We start from the raw sequence: 6,714 nt of genomic DNA on the forward strand, positions 1-6,714 counted from the left end.
GTGATCTTGGGGAGATCTCCTGGTCTCAATGGTGGTTGAACTAAATGGCCTTTAAATTACACTCTCAGTTTTATTTATCAGTGAGTCTTGCTACTCCTATCTCTTGCATTCTGTAATGTTTTAGAAGGAAAGGAGAAAAAAAAATGAGGTAGGAGACAAGGAAGGCAATACTTTTAAGCTTCTCCTTAGATAAAAGTGAGAGAGCCCCAAAGCAGCAAGGAATTCCACATTACTAATTATTCCAGCCCACACTGATTTCTCTGCTGAATTTCCATAGCACAGAAAGACCCACGATGACAAACTGTCCTGGAATCTCTGATAAGTACCAAGCCTCCTGGACTGCCCAGACATCTTCAACATAAAGATCAAGAGGAGTGATACTATATCAAATCTCTGTGATGTGACTTGGACACAGAAGATAATGGAGACAAGATTCAGTGGAACCATCAGTTTCAGATTTACTGTTGAAGTGAGCCATATGTTGACTTTCCTTAGCAAAAATGAATAGGTAATGAGAATGACTACTGTATGTTCTACAAATTATTTTGTTACTTTTTAATGAATCACATTGCCAGATGTGAAGAAAACAATGCTATTGTAATTGTTTGAAAACAATTGGCTAGTTGATTGAAACTTTTCCTGATGGTTTCAATCAATGATCCCAACCCTAGCTACCTATTAGAATCACCTGAGGAGTTTTTCAGACCCACCAATGCTAAGACCTCAGACCAATGAAATCAGAATCTAACTGGGTTAGGCTGTGGCATCAGCATTTTTTCCTAAGCTACCCAGAGGATTCTAATGTGCAACCAGGGTTAAGCAACACTTTTTAAAATGAAATTAATTGGAAAAAATCTGCCTGATAGCAGCTTAGCAGAAAACAGCAGTAAGTCATTAACTAATACCACTGTATGGGGGTGGTTACCTATAAATCCGGAGTTAACAAGCAGAATCTTTAGGAGAGAGAAAACCTGAAGAAAAGTTTCTCCTGGACCCTGACTTTCTCCCCCCTCTCTCTAAATGTATGCCTGGCTGAGCAGAATGAGTGAAAAGAGGAAATACTCTGTTCTTGGCAGATATCAGGTCCCCAGTCCCCAGCCACAGCTGCCTTGCCTTGCTCCTGCTATGGAATTCTTGAACCTTAGACCCTGCAGCTTCTCCATTCCCTGGCTGGCCTCCCCATCTCTGGCCTGTGGCTACCTGCTAGCCGCCATCACTCTCTTCCAGCTTCCTAATTCAAGGCCCTCCTGCCCTTGAATGGTGTCACCCAAGTTGTACTAGAAAGTCCATGTGATGCTGTTCTGCTTTTTAAACAGGGATGACCATCCTGCATATTACATATCTTCTTTTACATGTATGGTGTCCTTATACTCATTTAAGCATATTCACTAGGGAGTTAGGTTGTAGGAGCCAGTTCTGTGTGACCTCAGTCCAGTCACTAAATCTTTTTTAGTCTGTTTCTTTATTTATTAAAAGAGATGATCACTAAGGGTTCTCCCAACCCTGAAATCAATGAACGTGAGGAAATGTGTCCACATAGTTAAACCTATGCAAATAATGGTGGTAAATGAGTCAACTCTGATTATTGATTTGACCTTCAGTGTCAAGTTTATTATTTGTCTCAGATTTTTGGGTTCTGATTGGACTCCAGTGTCCTATGGTGAAATTTGACTTTTAACATCATTTCCTTGTCCACAGTCTTGTATGCTGTTCGTCGATGAGAACTTTCTTCAGTCTTGTGTGTATATGAGAAATCTCCCAAAGGAGGGATTTTTTTAAAAATACATATTCTGCCTGCCAGGAGGCTGTTCATTCTTAGCTCTGCAGTGGAGGTGGTTAAAGGCCCAAGGCGCTCATAAGCCAAATGTTTACATTTGACCAATCCTCAGCCAGTTTCTCATGGATTTATCTGCCAGTAAACTTCTGCTACCTCCTCCCATAACTTCATCAGGGACGATTGGAAATTGTGACAACCATTCTGGAGCACTTTGACATATATAAAATTGTTTGAGAAGCACCACAGAGGCAAAAGGGGGAAGGCCTCTCAGGACACTGTCACATTGGTCTAAAAGAAAGATCATTTTGTTCACTGGAGAAAACCATCTCCTTCATTTCTATACTTTGGGGAGTTAAAAAGTACTCGGTGTTTAATTGGCCCGATAAAATTGTCCACCCAAGTCATTGTTTAACCAGCTATAATAATTCTTTCATGTGTGTTTAAGAGAGAAAAAAATGAATCTAATCTCTGCATCCAATCTCCTTCCAGAGGGAAGATAATTAGCCTTTACAGTGATGATTTCATATTTGTCTAAAGCCAGCTGTCTCTCACTTCCTTTCTGTTACGCATTTACTTCTCAATTAAAAAAAAAAGTTAAAAAGTTAGTTCTAAAAAAGCTAATTTGAAAAAAATGTCCAAGATATACTGTTAAAAGAAAATGTCCAAATTGCAGAATAGTATTTTAAAGTATGCCATTTGGGTTTTTAATAGGGGAGAATGAGAGATAGATGTTTTTATAAGCCCAGAATATTTCTGAAATAAAATACAAAAAAGTATGGTTACCTCAGAGGAATGGGAAGGGGGGGCAGATCAGAAATGCAAGGGGGGCAGAAACTTCTTTTCACTTTATATTCCTGTACAGTTTGGTTTTTTTTTTTTTTTTTTTTTTAAAGATTATTTATTTATCCATTTATTAGAGAGTGAGCAGGAGAGAAACAGCATGAGAGGGGAGAGGGTCAGAGGGAGAAGCAGGCTCCCCGCCGAGCCGGGAGCCCGATGTGGGACTCGATCCCAGGACCCTGGGATCATGACCTGAGCTGAAGGCAGTCGCTTAACCAACTGAGCCACCCAGGCGCCCTGTACAGTTTGGTTTTTTAACCATGTGTTTTTAATGCTTTAAATTAAAAAAAAAATGCTAGTTAAATGTGTGTGTATAAAACTCATTCTTCCACCACACACAAAAATATTTTTAGGTAATCTATTGCCTAAGGGTCTAGAACCTTTGTCTTGACAAACCAGGAATCCAAGGCATGGGTCTTTTTATTTTTCATATGTTGCTTAGTACTTTTGAGCTTTCCTAACATCTTAAATGCTGTCAAAGCGAGGTATGGTTAAGTATATAAGCCATTTTTCTGCACTGTATACTTTTTTATTTATTTATTTATTTATTTTAAAGATTTTTATTTGAGAGAGAGAATGAGATAGAGCACGAGAGGGGGTAGGGTCAGAGGGAGAAGCAGACTCCCTGCCGACCAGGGAGCCCGATGCGGGACTCGATCCCGGGACTCCAGGATCATGACCTGAGCCGAAGGCAGTCGCTCAACCAACTGAGCCACCCAGGCGCCCCTGCACTGTATACTTTTTTAAACAGGGCGTAAGGAACAGAGTTTTTTCTTAAGCACATTCTCGAAACCACAGCAGTAACTGTGGCTTGTTCTTCCTCTCTGCCAATTATAACTCTCAGGTGGATGGCCTATTGGGGTGGGTACCATCATAAATCAATAACAATTGTCAAAAATGCTGTCTGTTAGATAATCATGTTAGAGATTTTTTTAAAGAATGCTTTGTACTGCACCAGAAAAGAACAGGGGGGACTTGCTCCTACAGAAACTTGGTACATCCTTGGAACGGCTGCCCAGTAGATTTTAAATCCACTGTTTCTTCTCCTGGTGAAAGAAAAAGAACACGTCACCGTGTTCCACCATTTTGTAAGGGTAGCACTTAGTGACAAGGAAATAGAGGGTTGTGGTTTTCCTATTACTGCTCCATCCTTTCCCCTCAATTTTCCAGCCATTCCCCAGCGAGCCTGAGGAAGCAGGGAAGGTGTGTATTGGGGGAGGGGTGTTTGGACTGCTCCTGACTGGATGCGCAAGGGGGTGGGGTACACAGCTGGGGAGAGTCAAGAGTGTAATGGGATTTGCAAAGTCTCTAATATGATGTTTTTAACAAGGCCCATGATGAGTAACCAGAGACCAGCTGCAGATGTGGCAAACATCTTTCAAAATTTGGTCCTCATCTAATTTTAGGATTAGAGTTATGCTGCTGCTGATCTCAAATAGGGCAAGCCCCTAACATTTAAGTTTCCCGTAAGCAGTGCATCGTTTCTCACGGTTTTTCCCATCACTGTTCTATGAATTAATCAAGATTCTAGGTTGTAGGTGTGATGTTTATAAAGCTACAGCCCAAGGGGCTCAGTCCAGGGCAGTATTGAACTTAAAAAAGGACCCATTCCATACAATTAAAAATAATTTACGGAAATGCAAGTCCTTTGTGTGTATTTCTCAACTACTATAAAGCCCTCTGTAAGTTGTTTTTTTAATCTTACTTTTCTTCTTATCATTGTCCTCATACAGCACAGATATTCCTGTCCCTTTCCTCTCCAGGCTCCTTCCTTTTTTTCAGCTCTTTGCTGTGAAATCTGACCACTTAAGGCTATCTCCTTTCTTGGAGGATGGGAGAGGGAAAGAAACAGCACAAGGTAAAGTTCTCCAGCTGTGCGGCAAAGCGGACAGACTGGGAACACTGACATGAACACGCTGTCCCATCCCTGCTGTAGGGGCCTGTTATTCCCTTGGGATTCAGCATAATTATTTTCATTTTGAACTGGAAAAAAAAAGCGTGCCCTGTAACAAATTTGGGGGTGGGGCTTACATTCAAAGTCCAAAGCCAGGATCTGGACTTTTCTCCCTTTGTGAGTTCATGATGAGAACTCGAAAGTTTGGCTCTGAGGAGGACAGCAAGCTTCAGGGACGGGTGTCCACCTTCAGAAATAAACAAGCTCCAGATCTTAAAGCACTTGCCAGTTCACCACCAGCCCTTTGTTTCCTGCTGGCCCTAACTATGAAGCACATTACTTACTGTTCTGCCTGCTGAGCTTGGAGCTAAGAAATCCAGGGGAGATTGGAGAGAGACAGGAAAAAGCAGTGTAATGCAGGCAGTTCTGATGGACTATCTTTTCTTCTTCTCCCCTGCCCACCCCCCTACCAGCCCTGCACTCTGCTCCAGGCCCAGTAAGCGGAAGTGTCTGCCAGTTGCATGTGACCCCATCAGTTCTGGCAAGTGGGGAGCCCCAGTCTGGCCACCTCCTCCATTCACCAAAGCCATGTGGGTGGGCAAATCTCCCAATTGTCTCTAAGGCTGGCTTCCCTCATGTAAAATGTGGAGAAAATATAAATTTTTTTTACAAGTTTCTCAGCAGGATTCAGTGAAGTCTGAAAGGGTGTTCTGAGCTATTAAGTGTTATAGAAATGTCATTTTATGATTTTGTAAAAATCTACTTTATGTGTAAAGCGTCTCCACTAGATTTCAGATTTCATAGATTCCATATAATATATATTAAATAATGTTGTATATATATTATATATATATAATGTTAATATATATTAAAGAAGAAATAGGGGTGCCTGACTAGCTCAGTTGGTAGAGCATCCAACTCTCGATCTCAGGGTTGTGAGTTCAAGCCCCACGTTGGGTGTAGACATTACTTAAAATTTTTTTTAAAAAATTAAAAAAAGAAGAAATATGTTAATATATACATGATTCAGATGCTTTTAGCTCAAATCACATTGTTGGGAAATAGGAGTGATTGATGTTAATCGTATAACTAGAAGGTGGATGTTGGCCTTGATTCAAATTAGAGACAGAATTCGCCCTGAGGCGAATGATATATAAGCTTCGGGACTTCTGGATTTCATCCAAAGTCCTGTACCAAATTCTGTACTCATTCTGTATTTTCCTTTCTAAAGAGTACCCTCCATATTTTAAAAAGCATTAGGCGTCACAAACCTTGCTCCCAACACTAGCATGAAAGAACATTCTGTGCTTCTACATTCAAGGAGAATTTTGTGCCTCCTCTTTGTCTTCTCTGTTTTTTTTTTTAAGATTTTATTTATTTATTTGAGAGAGAATGAGAGAAAGAGCATGAGAGGGGGGAGGGCCAGAGGGAGAAGCAGACTCCCCACAGAGCAGGGAGCCCAATGAGGGACTCGAACCCGGGACTCCAGGATCATGACTTGAGGCGAAGGCAGTCGCTTAACCAACTGAGCCACCCAGGCGCCCATCTCTTTGTCTTGATTTGTCCTTCCCTCTTCAGATATTTCTCGGGCTTTATTTTAGCCTCTCCCCCCTTTCTAAACTCAGATATACTTTCTGCTACCTCCAATTCTCTAATCCACTAACAGTCATGTAGCTGGGGGGACACATGTACACATACACCCACACACTCACTTCTATCAAGAGATAAATTTGGAGATCGGAAACAGCGTGTTCAAGAATAGCACCATTCATCCCAAATGACTCACAGGGAGCTATTCCAGTTAATGTGGAGCCCTTCTGGTGAAAATGGAGCTGGGAAGAATTCTTTGATTCGATAATGCTAGGCTTATAGATTTTCCAGGAGAGGATTCAAAAGTACTATTAATAGGAAGAAAGTGTTTTCATCATGTGATATCAGACTAGGCTGTCTCTGGAAGAAATGGAACATTCCTTGGGGCAAGGTATGCTTGCCCTTGAGTGATTCAGAAGGAATCTGCTCACACACTTTCCTGGTCAAGGAACTCCCAGAAAGTACGCCAGGCACCACAGTCCTCTCCTAATTCATGGAACCCAATCTCACCCCCCAACCTCCAAAACACACACACACACACACACACTCCAGAGCCAAGAGAGGAACACCCTCAGGAATAGAGGCTGAAGCCCAAAGTGGTAAATACTTGGGG

Source organism: Leptonychotes weddellii, chromosome 6 (genome assembly GCF_054177405.1).
Source record: "Leptonychotes weddellii isolate Sample4059 chromosome 6, ASM5417740v2, whole genome shotgun sequence".
Taxonomy (NCBI): Eukaryota; Metazoa; Chordata; class Mammalia; order Carnivora; family Phocidae; genus Leptonychotes; species Leptonychotes weddellii.